Source organism: Beta vulgaris, chromosome 5 (assembly GCF_026745355.1).
Source record: "Beta vulgaris subsp. vulgaris cultivar EL10 chromosome 5, EL10.2, whole genome shotgun sequence".
NCBI classification, from domain to species: Eukaryota; Viridiplantae; Streptophyta; class Magnoliopsida; order Caryophyllales; family Amaranthaceae; genus Beta; species Beta vulgaris.
The window spans coordinates 24,034,607-24,055,300 of record NC_079206.1 but is presented as its reverse complement, the minus strand read 5'-3'; positions in this window follow the sequence as shown (position 1 = coordinate 24,055,300).

Genomic DNA, 20,694 nt, shown 5'->3' with positions numbered 1-20,694 from the left:
ATGAGTATAGGTAGCGGAATAAGATTCTCTTAAATGATTAATGTTGGTTAACTAAATCAGTAAAGAGAATGTATTGTGTCGGACTCGTCCGACAGAAGACTCTCGTCGGACAACAACATAACAAAAACCACGCGCGTAGTTAGACTTATTTATAACGGTTGAAAAAAAACAAAAAGAAAGAAAAACAACAGCTTCATCCGCCATTGTTCAACGGGAAATTATCGTACACATCCGCTTTTCTCCCTGCAAGTAAATCTCATTTCGACATTCGACTTCTCAATCTAGTTAAAGCAAGAATGTCAACCGAAGATTCGAACTCACAAATCGAAAGTTCATTAAAAAATAAACTAACGAATGAAAAAGGTAACATATATCTCACATTAATCAACAAGTTTCACACAGTAACTCAACTTATAAATTCATATCAAACATTGTTTGATACAGATAGAAGATCAGGAAAATAAAGAAAGAAATTAGAAGGAGAATCAGCTGGAAAAGACGACAAAGAAACAGGTGCAACAAAAATAATTTTCAATTGCATTTACTCATTTTCAGTTAGCATTTACATTGTCTCAGTTAGTATGTCTAAATTTTCATTTACAAAAGTCTATTTTTCAGTTAGTCTTCATATTAGCATTTACATTGTCTCAGTTACATCTTTTTCCAGTTAACGTTACTTCTCTTTTCAGTTAGACTTATTTATTTTTCAGTTAGCCTTATTTATTTTTCAGTTAGACTTATTATGTTTTCAGTTGGTCTTCATATGATTTGATTTAGTATAACCAATGAGACTAAAAATTTTCAGTTAGACTTCTATATTTGTCAGTTAGACTTATTTAGTTTTCAGTTAGACTTATTTATTATTCAGTTAGACTTATTTAGATTTCAGTTCGTCTTCATATGATCTCTATTATATAAGCCAAGGGAGGAGGTGTGGTGTCCTCTTTTGAAGTGAATAAAATACCCTTAATGGAATGAAAAAAATTACAAAAGCAAATCATTTAAAAATTCTCATTCCAACTTGCCATTTAAAACAAGTTTAAAATGGTATATGCATCAAATACTTCAATCAAAAATTAAATGGACAAAATATTAATACCTTATTAAAAAAGATGACATACATAACGTGCACATGAAAAGTCTGAACATTCACTACCTTTGATACTCTTTAATTCAGTTAAACCAACTCATTATTTTTGTTCTTTCTGTTCAATATTCATTCACAAAAAAATAATTTTAACAATCACTCACAACCTTTTTATTTTTTACATTAGCGAATTAATATATTTAAATTCATCTAACTGTTGAATTTTTCACATTTAAGTTTGATCATAAATAAAGTACGAATGGAATATCTAATAGAATTATAGAATAACAAATTTTGAAATTAACGCACGCATCGCGTGCATATGAAGGCTAGTTTCATTTAGTACAACCAATGAGACTAAAAATTTTTAGTTAGACTTCTATATTTTTCAATTAGACTTATTTAGTTTTCAGTTAGACTTATTTATTATTCAGTTAGACTTATCTAGTTTTCAGTTCGTCTTCATATGATTTCATTTATTACAACCAATGAGACTAAAAATTTTCAGTTAGACTTTTATATTTTTCAGTTAGATTTATTTAGTTTTCAGTTCGACTTCATATGATTTCATTTAGTATAACCAATGATACTTTAAATTTTCAGTTAGACAACTATATTTTTCAGTTAGACTTGTTTAGTTTTCAGTTCGTCTTCATATGATTTCATTTAGTATAACCAATGAGACTAAAAATTTCCAATTAGACTTCTTTATTTTCAGTTGGTCTACTTAGTATTTCATTTAGTCTAATGATTCTTTTACTTCATTCTATTCCAATTAGACTAAAAAGTTTCAGTTAGACTTCTTTATTTCTCAGTTGGTCTTATTATTATTTCATTTAGTATAATGATCCTTTCATTTCATTCTTTCAGTTAGGATTTACATTGTTTCAGTTAGTATATCTAAAATTTTCATTTACAAAAGTCTATTCGAATCAGACTTATAATTTTCAGTTACACTTATTTGCTTTTCAGTTGGTCTTTATATTATTTCATTTAGTATAATGATTCTTTCTTTGATACTATTACAATTATTTTTAGCTACACTTGTTTAGTTTTCAGTTAGTGCTTCTGTTCTTTCAGTTAGTATCCTTATTTTTTGTCAATGAACTCAACAGCTGAACATGAATATCTCAAGTACATCAATGACGAGAATATCAGTAGCAATTTAATAGGGAGACATGTTACAGATCTCAAAGATGGTTACAACTTGTATCAAGCCCACTAAAGAGCATTATGATTTAGTATTAGGAAACAAACTCTAAGGAGGAGGAGAATTGATAATTCTATATACGAATTCTACTTGGTTTGCTCAAAGGAAGGAGCCTCAAAATCAACAAAAACAAAATAAGAGAACCAAAAGAACAAGACACACAACAAGATCATGTTCAGATACCAGATGTTGAGGAGCCAACCAAGGAAAGAAAGGAAATAGTAGTCAATGAGACAAGAACAACATGCAAAGCCATGGTCAGATTTAAGCAAGAAAAACTTGGCCAAGACTTTGTTGTTGTAGCTCATGAGTTGCAGCACAACCATGAGTTCGTAATACAACAAGAACTACATCATCTGAAATCAGAAAGGAAGATAACTGAAGAAAAAAGACCAACTAATAGAAACAATGGTTGAATCTGACATAAAGCCAATGCATGCATACAACTTTTTGTGTCATGAGGCTGGATCAGAGGAAGTAGTGGGCCACACAAAAAGGGACCATCTAAACTATATCACACAGTACAGAACAAGATTGGTTGAAGGAAAGGATATGCAGAGTTTGTTGGACCTACTTCAGCAAAGAGCGGATGATGATCCTGCATTCTTCTACAGGCTGAAATTTGGGGAACATAACAACATTGTTAGCTACTTTTGGCGAGATTCCATGATGTTGGAGGACTTCAAAGCCTATGGAGATGTTATGATATTCGACACCACTTATAGGACAAACAAATATGGACTAATATGTGCGCCATTTGTTGGCATAAACTGCCATTGGAAAACAACAATGTTTGCATGCGCTTTCATAACTAATGAAAAGGAATAGAGCTTTGAATGGCTACTAGAAACATTCAAGAGAGCAATGTGCCAACAAGAGCCAAAGACAATTTTCACTGATCAAGATAAGGCGATGGGCAATGCAATTGAAAAGGTATAAATAACATAAACTCACACAACTGAATACAAAGATGTCAATTTGTAATTATTCTTATCATTTCAGTTGCATGTCTTATTGTTTCATTTCAAAGATCTACTCTTTCACTTAGATTAAAAAGCATTCAAATGAAATTTTTCAGTTAGCATTTACACTGTTTTAGTTGGTTCTTCATATTATTTCATTTAGTATAATGATTCTTTCATGTCATTCTATTCCAGTTAGACTAAAAATTTGCAGTTAGCATTTACATTGTTTCAGTTAGACTTATTTATTTTTCAGTTGGGCTTCATATTACTTCCTTTAGTCTAATGATTCATTCATTTCATTCTATTCCAATTAGACTAAAAATTTTCAGTTAGCATTTACACTGTTTCAGTTAGACTTCTTTATTTTTCAGTTGGTCTTCATATTATTTCTTTACTCTTTCAGTTAGATTCACAAGCATTCAAATGAAAATGAAAATGATTTCTAGCATAATATGTACTATCTTAAAACAGGTTTTCCCGAATTCAAGACATAGGCTTTGCCTTTGGCATATAGAGAAGAACTTTGTAAGCCACTTCGGATCCCTCAAGACCAATGAAGACTTCAAGAACATGTTCAAGAACTGCTTGATGGGGTGTCAAAATGAATCAGGCTTTGAAGAATTATGGACGAAAATGATGGAAATGTATGGACACAAGAAAAAGGAATGGTTCGATCAAGTATATGATTAGAGACACAAGTGGTGCACCGTGTTAAATAGCGATATGTTTTCAGCTGGAATCTTATCATCACAAAGAAGTGAAGTCACAAACAAGGCAATATCATTCAATGCAAAATCAACAACAAACTTGTTTGAATTCTACCATATATTTGAGCAAACAGTGAAGAGATGGAGAAGCAATGAAACTAGTGACAACTTCCGAAACAGAACCGAACGTCCCAAAGCTGTCAAATCCAAGTCAAAGCTTCTGAAACCTGCAGCTAATTTATACACACTAGCACTGTATAATGACTTTGAAACAGAGTATGAGTGGGCAATGGCATCCTTTTTACGAGCATTTGCAACAGAAAACTCAGAGCTGAAGTTGTTTGAAGTCTCACCAGAAGAAGATTTCAGCAATTCACATACGGTAGCATACGATGAGGCTACAACAGAATTAGTGTGCTCATGTCAATGCTTCACAGAGACCGGGATGGTTTGCTTTCACATCATAAGGGTCATGCACATGTTCAGCATAAATCAAATCCCAGAACAATATATCCTTAAGAGATGGACAAGACTTGCAAAGTCAGCAGTATGGGAGAATGTTCAAGGTTAGTGAAATAAATCAATATAACTAATTGACAAATTAATAACTAACTGAAAAAATGAAAGCTCCAACTGAAACAATTTTCAGATCACCTGAAACATTTAGTTAGTCAACTGAAAAAAAAAGGCTCCAGCTGAAAAACTAGTATAACTAACTGATCAATTAATGTTACTAACATAAAATTAATTGGGGGTTTTGGGGGTTTTGTTTATGTGTGGGAGGGGGATTTTGGTGGTGGGGGGTTTTGGGGGTGTGGAGTTTAACACTTAACTAACTGAAACAATTAAGACACCACCTGAGACAATTTATCAACTATTTGAAAATTTTAGTTAGCCAACTGAAAAAAGTAAAGCTCCAACTGAAACACTTTATCAACTAGCTGAAAAATTTAGTTAGTCAAATGAAATAATTGACTAAGAAACTGTTATTACAGCAGACAAGGACCAAAACCAAAATGCACTGTTATGGACACCATGGAGACATGCAATAACCAAGGATTTCTACAGCCTAGTGTCAATATGTCGATCAAATGAGGATGTAAGAAAATTATGTGACAAGTCGTTGAAGGAATTATGCAAATCATTAAAAGAAGTTTTCAAGACCGATCAACAAAAACAACAAGAAATCGAAGACGAAGAACTACGAAGACAGACAGTTGAAAATCCTGAGGTGATAAAGACAAAAGGAAGACCCCCAAAGGGAAACAAGAGAGTAAAAGGATATTTTGAGAAGCGTAAAATGAAGACAAGACATCCGAATGAATATGGAACAAAAACCCCAAATGCACCTGAAGTTGAATAGTGTAAAAATAATATTAGTTTTCAATTGTATTCCAGTCAGTAATTGTATTCAAATTTACACTTGTTTATTTTTCAGCTACTCGAGATTCAGTTAGTAATATTAGTCTTTATAGTGCTTCAGTTAGACTTGTTTATTTTTCAGCTAGCCTTTATAGTGCTTCAGTTAGACTTATTTATTTTTCAGCTAGTATTAATTGTGCTTCAGTTAGACTTGTTTATATTTCAGCTAGTCTTTCTAGTGCTTTAGTTAGACTTGTTTATTTTTCAGCTAGCCTTTCTAGTGCTTCACTTAGACTTGTTTATTTTTCAGCTAGTCTTTCTAGTACTTCAGTTAGACTTGTTTATTTTTCAGCTAGTCTTTCTAGTACTTCAGTTAGACTTGTTTATTTTTCAGCTAATCTTTATAGTGCTTCAGTTAGAGTTGTTTTTTTTAGCTAGTCTTTATAGTGCTTCAATTACACTTGTTTGTTTTTCACCTAGTTTTTACAGTGCTTCAGTTAGACTTGTTTGTTTTTCAGTTAGTTTTACAGTGCTTCAGTTAGACTTAAAATTTATATTTACAAATATATGTCATACACTTATCATTATGAGTTAGATTTTTCACTTTTCAGGTGGGGATTGTATTTTTCCACTTAATTCTCAAACAATTTCATTTACACAAATGTATTACACTCAAAGTAAGTGTAAATGTACAATTCTAAAAATAAAAAATATCAATTGAGTTGTGTGCTATTTCTACTGTACATTACAAAATTGAGTTGTGTGCTATTTCTAGTGTACACTAAAATAAAAAGATAAAAAAGACAGTTTGGCAACTAAGAATATCGAAAATTCAACAGTTTGTCTAATATGATTTTGTCTTCAAAGTGATGATTCAACACGTTTTCGACTTCCTCCTCGTGCTGCCTCCTTCGCTCTAAAATTCGTGCTTCTTTTCTATTTGTCCTCTTTAATCGATTACATGCTAATCTATTTAGAACAGACTCCTTTTCCTTCCTTATTAACTTTTGTCTTGCCATAAGTTCAGGCTTCTTTGCTGACCAAACATAACAATCATGCTTCACTTTGTCTTTTAATTTGTTTAAAGGATGCTCCACTAGACGAAGTGCAAGCTTGCACCGCTCAAGGTTTTTGGTAACTGCCTGTAAAATAAAAAAATCAACACTATTAAAAAAATTTCAAAAATAGAAATCTAACAAGTAAGAGTTCTCCCTAAAAACAATAAAGTTATCATACCCTTTTTGTCAACAAGTGGAAACTCATTAGCATTTTGACCATCATACAACTCCATAGACTTGATTGCATACACACCACAATCATGATTGTTGTGCTTGTTTCTCTAAGGGAAAAAAAAGAGTCACTTTCTCCCAATGTTGGAGATGATCAAAATCACGACATCTCATATTACTTTGCATAAAAGCATCAAAAGCACGACACTACATTTCAAGATGAAAAGTAAAGAACAATTAGAAAACAAGTAATAAAATGGAATAAAAAACAATCCGATCACAAAAGGGTACGTACAAAGTATGTAAGACCGTCAAATCCCTCATGAATATATCTATCAATATCCTTCATGTCTGTACGATTGTCAATGTCTTCAATCCTTTTAGCTTTCTTGTTGAGCACCAAAACAGTATAATGATCATCCTTGTGAACATGAACAAAAATCTGGCAAATACACATAAGATACAAAAGCAATAAGTCTACCTGAAAGAGAACAAAGAACTAAATGAAATACTAACAACACTATATGAAACAGAAACATACACTAACTGAAAGATTGAAAACACTGACTGAAATATAAATTAATCCAAATGATTTATATAAACTAACTGAAATAGAAACATACACTAACTGAAATATAAACATATACTAACTGACAAGAAACACAAACTAAATGAAAATTAAACTATTACTAACTGACAAGAAACATACACTAACTGAAACATAAACTGATACTAACTGACAAGTAACATACACTAACTGACAAAAAACATACACTAAATGAAACTTAAACTAATACTACCTGACATGAAACATACACTAACTGACAACAAACATACACTAAATGAAACATACACTAATACTAACTGAAATAAAAGTATAAAAAAATAGTAAACAATAATCCAACTAACCAGTTCAGCTTGTTGAATATCATTCCTTGGAAATGATTTCACCCATGAAGAAATAGCTTCCTTACATTTATTGAAGAATAAATCATCATCTTTTGTACCCAACATTTTCTTCTTCTCTTCCCATTCTTTCAACTTCTCATCATATTGACTAGTTCCCTCCAGCTTCTTCAAAATAATCTCATTTTCAGCAATCTCACTATCAGACTTAACCTTTTTAACCTTCTATTCACACATCCAATTTATATAATTCTGCAACAAAAGAAAACAGATACCAAATAACCAACTGAAAACATAATATGACAAACTGAAAAACAGAAGATGACCAATTGAAAACATAATATGACCAAATGAAAACAGATGTATACAACAAAATGGAAAGATAATATGACCAACTGAAAATAAAACTAAGCCATAACACTAAACACTTACAAAAGGCATCAAATTAAACCAAAATCTCCTTGTTGCAGAAGGTGATTCCTCTTCTTGCCTATTAAACATACAAGCGCATCCATCAATAACTGCACTAGTCAACCAATCATGACGAGGCATGCTAACAAAGTCAAACTTGTACAACTGCACCGAGTAGTTGTTGTACTGATTCTCAAAGTCCACAATGAGATCACTTTGTAGATCACTTTGCATAATAAAATTATTCGTCTTTGTAGCTTCATATTCTGGATCCAATGACAGCAGTGAAACGTCATCAAACTCATTGTAGAACAGATAATCAACCAGCAACACGTTCTCAGGAGAGAGATCACTCAGGTACTTGTTATATTGTTGCAAGCTTCGACACAAGATCAGGCCATGATTATTGACAGGGATAGCCTGCAAACCAGGTGCAGAAGAAGAAGCAACACCAACTACATTTCCAATATCTTTCTTCTCATCCTCTTCTTTTTCATCCTCTTCAGAATCAACTCCTTGTTTTGCAATCCTGTCAATGAGGTTATTCAAAGTATCATCCTCAGAATAATCACCTTTTTCCTCAACTCTCAAAAGTTTCTCAGATTTCTCCGAAGTATGGTCATAGTCCCACCCATTCAATAATTCAGGTGTTGAAGGAATTTCTGACTTTGAATGTTTCTGAGGTATGTATGATTTGTATGATGATTGATCAAGAGAAGAATAAGAGCCATCACCCTGCATTGCATTAAATATGAAAAAAATACTTAAACAAAAATGACAGATATACTAACTGAAACATAAACAAATAATAACTGACAAGAAACATACACTAACTGAAATAGAAACTATTACTAACTGACAAGAAACACAAACTAAATGAAAAATAAACTATTACTAACTGACAAGAAACATACACTAACTGAAACATAAACCAATACTAACTGACAAGAAACATATACTAACTGAAACATAAACTAATACTACCTGTCATGAAACATACACTCACTGAAACATAAACTAATACTAACTAACAAGAAACACACACTAACTGACAACAAACATACACTAAATGAAACATAAACTAATACTACCTGACAAGAAACATACACTAACTGAAATAGAAAAAGATACTAAATGAGAAGAAACATACACTAACTGAAACAGAAAAATAACCAAATTAAAACACAAACAAACAAACAAAAACTATACTTACTCGAGGATATTTTACTTTAACTGGAGTGATGATTGGAATTGAACTTCCAACACCCTCACCACTGTCTGCACTGTCTGCAAATCCAACATCCTCAACAACAGGACTAGGAGTTAATAGTTGGAATGAAGGGCGGCTGAAATCAGGTATCTTTTTCCTTTTAGCAGAAGAATCAACTCTCCAAGACTTTCTACTATAGATGTTCTCAACAGCTTCAACAACGGGAGGAGGAGTAGGAGTAGAAAGATTAACAAGCTCAACATGAGCGGTAGGAGTAGGTATACTTGTAGAACTCTTATCCTTATCCTTATCCTTAGCCTCTTTAAGTTGATCATTCCTAGTCTTCTTATCATCTTCCTTTGGTTTTTTCTCAACATCTTCATTCAAAAACAAAAACAATAAAAAATAAATAGAAAAAGTTTCATTTGGTATTTATATGATATTCAGTTGGTAATAATATTATTTCAATTAGAGTATCAGAGTTTTCAGTTGGTCTTTTTATTCTTTCAGTTAGATTTGTTTATTTTTCAGCTAGTCTTTATAGTGCTTCAGTTAGACTTAGCTTGTTTATTTTTCAGCTAGTCTTTATATTACTTCAGTTAGCCTTATTTATTTTTCAGTTCGTTTTCATATTGTTACAAACTGAAACAATATTTCATTTGGTATTTATGAGATATTATTTCTTTTTAGAGTATCACAGTTTTCAGTTGGTCTTTGTATTCTTTCAGTTAGCTATAAAATCAAAGAAACTTACTTCCTCCTTTCTCTCCATCTGCATGAACACCAGCATCCAAATCTTTATTTCCTCCTTTCTCTTCATCTCCTTGAAGACCAGCATCATCATCAGCATTCCCAGTCTTCTTATCATCTTCCTTTGGTTCTTTCTCATCATCTTCATTCAAAAACAAAAACAATAAAAAAAATCTAAATACACAAGAGCTGAAAAACACAAAATCCAAAATGAATCAATTCATTGACAAACTGAAACAATTTTTCCACCAGATGAAATAAAAACAAATAGCAAAAGATTCAGTTGGTATTTATATGATATTCAGCTGGTATTAATATTATTTCAGTTAGAGTATCACAGTTTTCAGTTGGTCTTTTTATTCTTTCAGTTAGCTATTTAACTTTTTCATTTAAACAAATGTATTCCACTCAAACTGAAACAATGTCTCCACCAGATGAAACATTCCAACAATCAAATTAAAACAATACAATCAAAGGAACTCACTTCCTCCTTTCTCTCCATCTCCATGAACACCAGCATCCAAATCCTTATTTCCTCCTTTCTCTTCATCTCCTTGAAGACCAGCATCATCATCATCAGTATCATCCTGCTTTGTCTCATTATAATTATGGTGATCCTTATCATCATCATCATCATCATCATCATCATCATGATCCTCACCACCACCATCTTTAAGCTGATCATCATCAGCATTCCTCTTCTTATCATCCTCCTCTTCTTCTTTTTCATCATCTTCATTCAAAACACAAAAACAATAAAAAACAAGCTAAATACACAAGAACTGAAACAATGTTTCCACCAGATGAAAAAAAATAAAATCAATCAACTGAAAACATCCAGCAATCAAATGAAAACTTGATTGAAATAAAAACAAATAGAAATATTTCATTTAGTATTTATCTAATTTTTAGCTGGTGTTGATATTATTTCAGTTAGAGTGTCAAAGTTTTCAGTTGGTCTTTTTATTCTTTCACTTACCTATTTAACTTTCTCATTTAAACAAATGTATTCCACTAAAACTGAAAACAATAATTTTTATTCCAACCAGATCAAAAACTACAACAATCAAATGAAAACAATATAATGAAAGGAACTTACTTCCTCCTTTCTCTTCACCTCCATGAACACCATAATCTAAATCAGGAACATCTTCATTTCTTTCGAACTCCAAATCCACAGTCCGCTTCACCAATAGTGCAATTGTAGGATCAACTTTGTTTGCGCTATCTTTCGCTTCCAAATGACGCTTGCATATGTCGTCAATTTGATTCAAAAACTCTGGATTAAAAACTTCACTGTCATCCAGAGAAATACTATCTTGAGACAGCTTCTCGCCTTATTCCCGAATGTTTTGGGTAATATCCAAGTTCACTTGACAGAATGCAAGCGCATTCCTCTTTAACTTGTGCATGTTCTTCACATATTCCTTCGATTAAAAGAGCAAAACAAATAAACAAACAAATCAATATCATAATGACACAAAAACAACTCAAACCCAAACAGAAACAACATAAACAAAAAAAAGGACCAACTGAAACAATCCAGCAATCAAATGAAAACTCAAATGAAATAAAAACAAATAAAAATATTTTCATTTGGTATTTATATACTCTTCAGCTAGTACTGACATTATTTCAGTTAGAGTTTAACAGTCTTCAGTTAGAGTTTAAGAGTACAACAATAATAAAAACATAAGATGAATGAAAATCACAGGAACATCAAGAGCATCTATTTCCTCATCAGTCATCAAAGTATGAGGAAGATCCATAACAAGCTGCCTAGTTGAAGGTGATGGACCCTCAACCACCTTTATTATAGGAGAAGCAGACTTCCTACTAGTAGCACTAACACTAGGAACTTTAAACTGAAGCTTCTGTTTTTCTCGCTTCACCGGCAGAATAAAATCCATGTGGATCTCAAACTGCTTCACAACACTACTCAAATCCTTCTCTTCCTGCCAATAAGTGATAAATGGCTTACTGACATTTGAAAAATCCAGATTACGACATTTGAAGTTGTGAATAATAGCAAGAGCCAGAGCGCTCATGCATCCCCGAAGCTTGAGTGTCACTTTCTTATGTCCCAGCTCGTTCTTCTTCATCATTATAGACTGATGACAATCCAAAACAGCAGTTTAAAGACTTCTTAAGATATATCCACACCAATCGTAGCTTGAAATTGTAGATACATCTTCCAAACTCTTGGCACACTTCAGGGCAGGCCTTAAATCAGCAATTGGACATAGGAGCTTGGACAAGCAAAAAATAACAAACAACTTCTTTAAATCATCCCCACATTGATGCTTCTTAAACAAATCATCCCAATGTTTTTTTAGCAATGTATGGCTTCTTGGGATCAGAAATATCAAGGAACCTATGTCAATCCCTCCTGGCACTTCCAGCCTCCACCTGACTATCTTTCCTTCTAAAGGCATCATCATCAATAACCTCAACTGGTTTATCTGATACAGGTAAACCCAAAACATCACTAATGGTAAACTTATTAAAAATCACTTTACCATTCTTTGTCGAAAACATCATTCCGGAAGCATTATAATTCAACAACAACTCCAAATTCAGATTGGGACAGAACTTCTTTATCCTAATATCTAGAAGACTGTCAAACCCAATTTCCCTAATCTCTCTTTTCTGCTCATCACTGAAGTTACTAACAACTTCATGTGAATGAGAATAGTCTGACAATACATGTAGACTAATAGACTTCATTTCTTGCTCAGTCAAATTCCTAAGAAAAGTGAACAAAAATAAATTAAAAAAAAACAATCATATCATATAAAAGGAGAATAATGAAAAAACGTACGATCTATCAAAAGTGTCTTTCTGTTCATCTGGATTAGACCTTGAAAATGAAAATTTCACTGGTGATAAATTAGCTTTGCCTTTCTTCTTAGAAAATGATTTATCACATCTGAAAGAAAGAAAGTTTAATCAAATAATAACACTAACTGAAAACAAGCAACAACATCAACTGAAAGAAGACCAACATCAATTGAAAGAATACAAAGTTCAACTGAAAGAATACAAAGATCAACTGAAAGAAGACCATCATCAACTGAAAGAATACAAAGAGCAAATGAAAGAATACAAAGATCAACTGAAAGAAGACCAACATCAACTAAAAGAATACAAAGATCAACTGAAAGAATACAAAGGTCACTTCTTTTTCAGTTAGACTACTTTACTTTTTAGTTAGTCGTCTTATTCTTTCATTTAGTATAATGGTTCTTTCACTTCATACTATTCCAATTACACTTAAAATTTTCAGTTAGAATTTACATTGTTTCAGTTAGACTACTTTATTTTTCAGTTGGTCGTCTTATTCTTTCATTTAGTATAATGATTCTTTCATTTCATTCTATTCCAATTACACTTAAAATTTTAAGTTAGAATTTACATTGTTTCAGTTAGGCTTCTTTATTTTTCAGTTGGTCGTCTTATTATTTCATTTAGTATAATGATTCTTTCATTTCATTCTATTCCAATTACACTTATAATTTTCAGTTAGAATTTACATTGTTTCAGTTATACTTCTTTATTTTTCAGTTATACTTCTTTATATTTCAGTTGGTCTTCTTATTATTTCATTTAGTATACTGATTCTTTCATTTCATTCTATTCCAATAAGACAAAAATTTCTGTTAACATTTACATTGTTTCAGTTAGACTTCTTTATTTTTCAGTTGGTCTTCTTATTATTTCATTTAGTATAATGATTCTTTCATTTCATTCTATTCCAATAAGACAAAAATTTCAGTTAACATTTACATTGTTTCAGTTAGACTTCTTTATTTTTCAGTTAGACTTCTTCATTTTTCAGCTGATTTTCTTATTATTTCATTTAATATAATGATTCTTTCATTTCATTCTATTCCCAATAAGACTAAAAAATTTCAGTTAACATTTACATTGTTTCAGTTAGACTTCTTATTATTTCATTTAGTATAATGATTCTTTCATTTCATTGTATTCCAATTAGACTAAAAATGTTCAGTTAGAATTTACATTGTTTCAGTTACACTTCTTTATTTTTCAGTGACACATCTTTATTTTTCAGTTGGTCTACTTATTATTTCATTTAGTATAATAATTCTTTCATTTCATTCTATTGCAATTAGACTAAAAATTATCAACTGAAAGAATACAACAATCAACTGAAAGAATACAACAATCAACTGAAAGAATACAAGAAATCAAAATAAAAATGTCAAAAAATCAAAGAATAACATAATGAAAAATATGTAAATGAAAGGAATAAATGTCTAAATGAAAGAAAAACAACATCAACTCAAAGAATACAACAATCAACTGAAAGAATACAAAGATCAACTGAAAACAACAAAAAAACAAAAAAAAATAAAATCAAAAACACCAAATGAAAGGTAGAAATATCTAAATGAAAGAAAAAACAACATCAACTGAAAGAATACAAGAAGCAACTGAAAGAATACAAGAATCAACTAAAAGAATATAAATATTAACTGAAAACGTCAAAAAATCATAGAATAACAAAATCAAAAAGACCAAATGAAAGAAATAAATGTCTAAATGAAAGAAAAACAACATCAACTGAAAACATATGTGAATAATACAAAACAACAATTAAAACACACCAAAAAAAAAGAACAAAATATGTAAATGAAACAAAAACAACATCAACTAAAACACAAACCCTAACAAAATGAAATAAATACAATAATCAACTGAAAACGTCCAAAAATAGAAAAAAAACAAAATAAAAAACACCAAATAAAAGGTAAAAATGTCTAAATGAAGGAAACACAACACCAACTGAAAACAATTACACGAAGAAGTTGAAATATACCTTGGATCATAATCACCATCTTTCTCTTTCTTCTTCCCAGCAGTAGACACAACCAAAATTTTTCTTGAAGATGCGACAGTCTTCACCTTCTTCGACTTCGGGCTACATTACAATTACAATAACAAAACACTAAGAATTTGAAGAAAAAAAAATATTTGCAGCAAAAATCAAACCAAATTATACCTAGAATCATCATCTTTGATCTTCTTCACCATATTTGCGATGCAACAGTAATGAATTACGAACAAAAAAACAAGCTAAATTTCAACAGCAGAGAAGCAGAAAAATTCTAGAAATAATCAGTAATTAATATAGAAGAATCAGTTTTAAAACTAGCGATAATCAAGCACAAACTAAATAAAAAAAATTTCAAAATCATAAAAAGATATAACCTAATAATCGTTAAATGTTTTTTTAAAAACAAACAAATATGAAAAGAAAAAAAAGCCCGCGCGCGTTTTGATGGGCTCAGCCCGTCTGACGGAAGGTATTGGGTCAGACGATCTGACCCAATACTTTCACATCAGTAAATTATCATGAACTTAGGAAAAGCAAACTGCATTTAATGCAGAAAACAGTAAACTAAATGCTTTGAGAGAATAGGGCTTCAATCCTTGCAAAACCATATTGACCCATAGGAAACCTTTATTGTTTTTTTTAAAACCAATAGGAACAAAGTACACGGATGGGAAATGCAAACGACACAAAGAACACTTTCTTCTTTACTGTATAAATAGGCTCAATGGCCTTTTACTGTTCATAAAAAATAAAAAATAAAAAACACTATCACATTATGTCAGAAGTTACACGCATAAGGGAGGTTGCAAAAGTTGCTTTGTGAACCAACATATTCATCATCAGATCCATGTCCAACAGGAATTTCAGGGGCAAAGTTGTCATCTTTTTTTATTCCTAAATCACCGTCGTCTTTCTCAGCGACATCATCACCTTCCACTGCATCGGATTCTTCCTCATCTCCAGATTCTTTTTTTTTTAACTTCATCTCGCAATTGTTTTTAGGGGTAAGAAGGGGCTATATTTCGGTTTCAAAGGGGACTTACTTTTTGGGGGAAACCAAGGTTTCTTTTTGGGAGATGGTAAAGATAAAGGCCTCAATTCAGAAGTGACCTCATCCAAAGGTGGCCTTGACAACCACCTCTCATCACCAGAAGGAAGATCAGCGAAAATCCCCCAACATCGTGATTTCAAAGTCTCCATACTGTAACTATGCTGATTTCCTTTACACCATGAACGTTTGTCACAAAAATCATTGGAACACTTGGAGTAAGTGTCCGACTTGTCGTCACCCTCATCTTCGTCCTTAAACACTTCATCTGGATCTAGGTACCCATCAGAAGCCATGAGAAGGGGACTCTTTTTTTTCCACGAATATTCGAAGAAAAAAACCGTAAACAATTGATGAGATTATATGCAAATTTGTAAAAATTGTGTTGGGGATCTAAAAAAGGGGATGGAGTTGAGTGTGAGAGAGATGATGACAGAAGTTATAAAAAAAAATGAGTAACGGATACATGCATTAAGTAGGGGTCATCAATACTGGTCAAAGGTTATCAGATTAATGGAATGGAATCCGAGAAAAAATAGGGGCAAGTAAATTTTGATTCTTTTTTCTGAAATAGCTTTAATCTTAAGGGCAATTTAGTCAATAATTTGAGTTATTTAGGGAAAGATTCTAAGTGTAAAGAACAAAAGGGAACACCCTTTACGGAAAGCGTAAAGAACTCAAAGGAACGGAGGGAGTAGTTTTTAGATTATTTTGTATTCAATTTTAGTCGATTTTATCTATTTTCATCTATTTTAACCTTTATGTCCTCCTTTTACATAATATAGCTTAGTTTATGTATTTAGTAATTTTTGTTAGTTTTTAGCTTTTAATTTCATAGTTTAATTATTTCCTTTGTTTTATTAATTTTACTAATGTATTAGTTTAGTTTTCATGATTAGTTTTCTATTTTTATTTCCTACATCTCGTTTCTCCTATTGTTTTTTTGAATTTGCTTGTAAGTGAGCGTTCAAGGCACAAAACACGAGTTTTAAGGTCCGAGCATGAACTACAAGCGCCAAATCGATGTCATTGAAGGCGACCCTAACCTTCACCACACACAACTCTTAACCTTCACCACATCTCCACCTATCCTACATCACACCACTACAAACCACAAGCCACCCATACATCTTCCCTAATTAACCCAAAACACCACAAAACCACGGTACCACCCTTGCTCAACACAAATCTATCCTAAAACAAAGGGGAGCAGACGCTCCTCTGTATAATGGAGTGTGCGCTCCTCTGTATAATAAACCGGGTGCTCCGTTCAAACTCACCACAAAACAGAATGCTAGGCAGGAAGTATGAGCGACCATGGATTGACCACGGAGCGGGCGCTCAATAAAAACGGGCTCGAACACTTATTAAATAAATTAAGGGTTGATTGATGATGATGAGCGTCGATGTTGATGCAGGGGGATTAAACCCAATTTGAGAAGAAGGAACAATGAAGAAGAGTGGGAGGAGAAAAGGGGGATTTTGTGTTTCTTTTTATAATTTCTTTTTCCTTTTTCTTTGTCCCTTTCTTTTATAATTTATTTTTCCTTTTTCTTTCTCCTTTTCTTTTCTCTACTTTTGCTTTTTTTATAAGGAAAGAAAAACCTAAGCAGACCCCTTTAATTTAGGGGTCAACCTAAAACATCCTTGCGGATGATAAGAGAGAAATCAACATCAAAAAGAGGGAAAAAATAAACAAGCGTAGAACAAAGATGGCCTTTATTGGCCATGAAATCTACCGCTTTGTTGGCCTCCCTGAAGATGTGGACAACTTGAAAATTTGTAAAATGCTGAAGCTCCATACCTGCATCAAAAATAATATTAGCGATTTCCCAAGGAATACGCCAACAGTTTTTCAAAGAATTGATAACCACAAGATTATCACCCTCAATGATAATATTTCTAAAACCTTGAGCTAGAGAAGCCCTAATGCCTTCTCTAAGACCCCAAGCCTCCGCTTTAAGCCTTAATTTTATATTATTCACCACTCTTATTTTTAAAATATTTTTAGGATTTTAAGGAGGTTTAGCCTCCATAGATTAGTTTAGAGAGAAAAGAGAGAAAACTCAAAGAGAGGTTGAAGATTTTAAATTCAAGGGTGACACTTTTATTGGAACTTTCAACCATTATCAATGAGCATTTCTTACTTTATCTCATCTTTTATTGCTTTAGTTTAATTGTTTTTCTTAGATTAGTTGTTCATGATTAGTTTAATTATTTATGATTTAGTTTAAAGTTAGATTATTGATTATTATCATGTTATTGGTGCTTAATTTCTCTAAAGTCCTCATTTTTGTATTTATGGAGTAGGTTGTTGGTTAGGGTTTGGGTGAAAACCCAATATAATGATTGATTTGGGTGATAGAATATGAAATTAGGGGGTTTGATTTAGGCTTCTTAATTGATTAATAGCATGATTACTATTTGCTTGCATTCTAGTTGGTCTCTTGGATGTTTTGTTTTATTGATACCTTCATCAAATTGAGAGAGGAGATTAAGGTTGACATTTATGCTATTATCTTGCTTAATTACTCATGAGAGTGAGATTTGAGTGAGGTTTTTGTGGTTTGACATTGTAATTATTTCTTCGTTGCATATTTGATACTATGAGAGTGGCTTAATTATGTGATTTAGGTAGTTTTATGCACCCTTGAGAGAGGGTTAGTTAAGACTCAATAACCTCAATTAGTTACTTGGTTTTCTTTCCTCCGTATTCACCCTTAAAATTGCCTAAATCATGACTTGGTATGTGTTGGATCTAGTGGTGTTAATCGAGCTGGGCAGCTCGTGAGCAGCTCGAGCTCGACTCGGTCAAAGCTCGACTCGAGTTGGCTCGTGCTTGCTCGAATCATCACCTTTTTCCTCGATAATTTTACAGAAAAATCAATAATTTTATACATTAAATCTTTGAAAACAAAATTAATACACTTTAACAATATATAATTTCCATAAAGTAAAGAAAATATTATCAACAATTTTCTTTAAAAAAATTGAAATTCAAGAGGGCCAAAACATTAAACGAGCATCTCGTGATCGACTTGGCTTGACTGGAAACCTAACGAGCACAAGTCGAGCACTCAGATCGCGATTGACTTGCTCGATAAGCACCCCTAGTTGGATCCCTTTTTCCTAATCCTATTTGTTCTTTGTTACTTGGTTTGGTTTAATAGATTTTAGTTGGTAGTTAACACTAAAGGTGATCATGGGCCGGGTTCGGGCCGGGCCGCGGCAAAAAAATTACCCATTGGTCGGGTCGGGCCAGGCCTAAATTCGGGCCGAATTTTTTATCCAAAGCCCGTTATATCGGGCCTAAATTAGCGGGCTTTTCGGGATAAAAAATAGACTAAAAGTCATTTTTGGCTTGCCCAAAGCCCGCACAAAGCCAAAAAAAACATTCGGGCTGGGCCAGGCTCGACCGCGGGCCGAAAAACCCGGCTAAAAAACGGAACGAGCTCGCGGGCCGGGCCAAAATGATCAGCTCTAGTTGCCACCTTCCGCCCCTTTTTCGGCCTTGCTTATTGTCTAGTTAACATGTTACGATGTTCCTTAGCCTTGTGGAAGAATGACCCTTGCTTGTCACTTTACCTAGTTTAGTGATTTAGTTAGGTTTTGTTTGACGATTAGAAGATTAGTGAAGACCTAATTTTCCTTTGGTGTCATGCTGCCACATGTACTCTCCCCTCCTCCACAAAATCAAATGAGACTAAAAATGTGTGTTTCAAGACTCGCACCCATGACCTCTCATTTGATATGCTAATGCACTAACAACTACATTATAATAATCATGTTGGTCTTTGTGGGAGAAAAAATCATTTAAACACGTATATTTCTATTTTTAAAGACCTTAAATGCACGTCGGTAAATAATCCGGGACGCGTAGCCCGGGACAAGAACTAGTTAACCCTAAAAAACTCTAATTAACCCTAAAAATCCTAAGTAAACCTAACACTCTCTTCCCTAACCCACCCACCAGCCCACCAAAGCCTACCCAACCCCAACCCACCCCACAACAACCCCAACCCCACCAGCCCCTTCCCTCGCAGCCACGCCCACTTCCCACCACCCTAGCCCGAATCCCCCTCCTCCCCCACCCCTTCGAATCCCAAGCCCCCACCTTTCCCCAACCCCTTCGAACTCAGTCGCTTCCCTTCCCTCTCCCCTGCCGCAAAATCACGAATCCTCGCTGCTTACGAGTAAGGATTTGGTGTTGACAAGTGCACCGACGAGAGTGAGGGAGGATTTGGTGGTTAGAAGTTGGTGATAAACACGAGAAATTTTGCCTGGTGTTGACGAGTGTGGCAGTGGGAGTGGGGGAGGGGGAGGCACGAGGGAGGTCGAGGGGAGGGGCCTGCGTGGGGGGTTTTGGGGAGGGGGAGTTCGGTTGCGTGGGGACTGTCGGCGAGGGGGAAGGGGGCCTGCGTGACTGCTGCGGGGAGGGGGGCTGGTGGGGTTAGGTGGGAGGCTGAGGGTGGTGGGGCTAGGGTTGGGTTAGGCTTACTTAGGGTTTTTAGGGTTACTTAGTGTTTTAAGAGTTAGGAAAAATTGACAACATGGGGCTGAACTATACCCGGTTTTCTTTAATAGGGACAAACTTTCAATATTCCAGTGGGGAGCCCAAGTATAGCATGACCCGAATTTGCGTGGACCCAGTTTACCAAAAACTGGCTTAGGCAGTCATATGCGTTGGTGGGTCCTCGATTTAATGAAATTTTACAATTTTCAGACATAACCCCTACTGATTGTGGAGAGAGAAAAAACCAACCCTTCGTCTTCTTCCCTCCATTAATCACCATTGTCAGCCCAACTGAACTCATTCAATTCTGAAGTTGGTGAAGTTGGAAAAAGGGTTTGTTTTTTCAAAAATCGCAGTTGAAGTTGGAGAATTACGAAATTTGACAACCAACATTCCTAAAATTCGCTTCTGATTCAAGGTATGATTTTTTTTAAC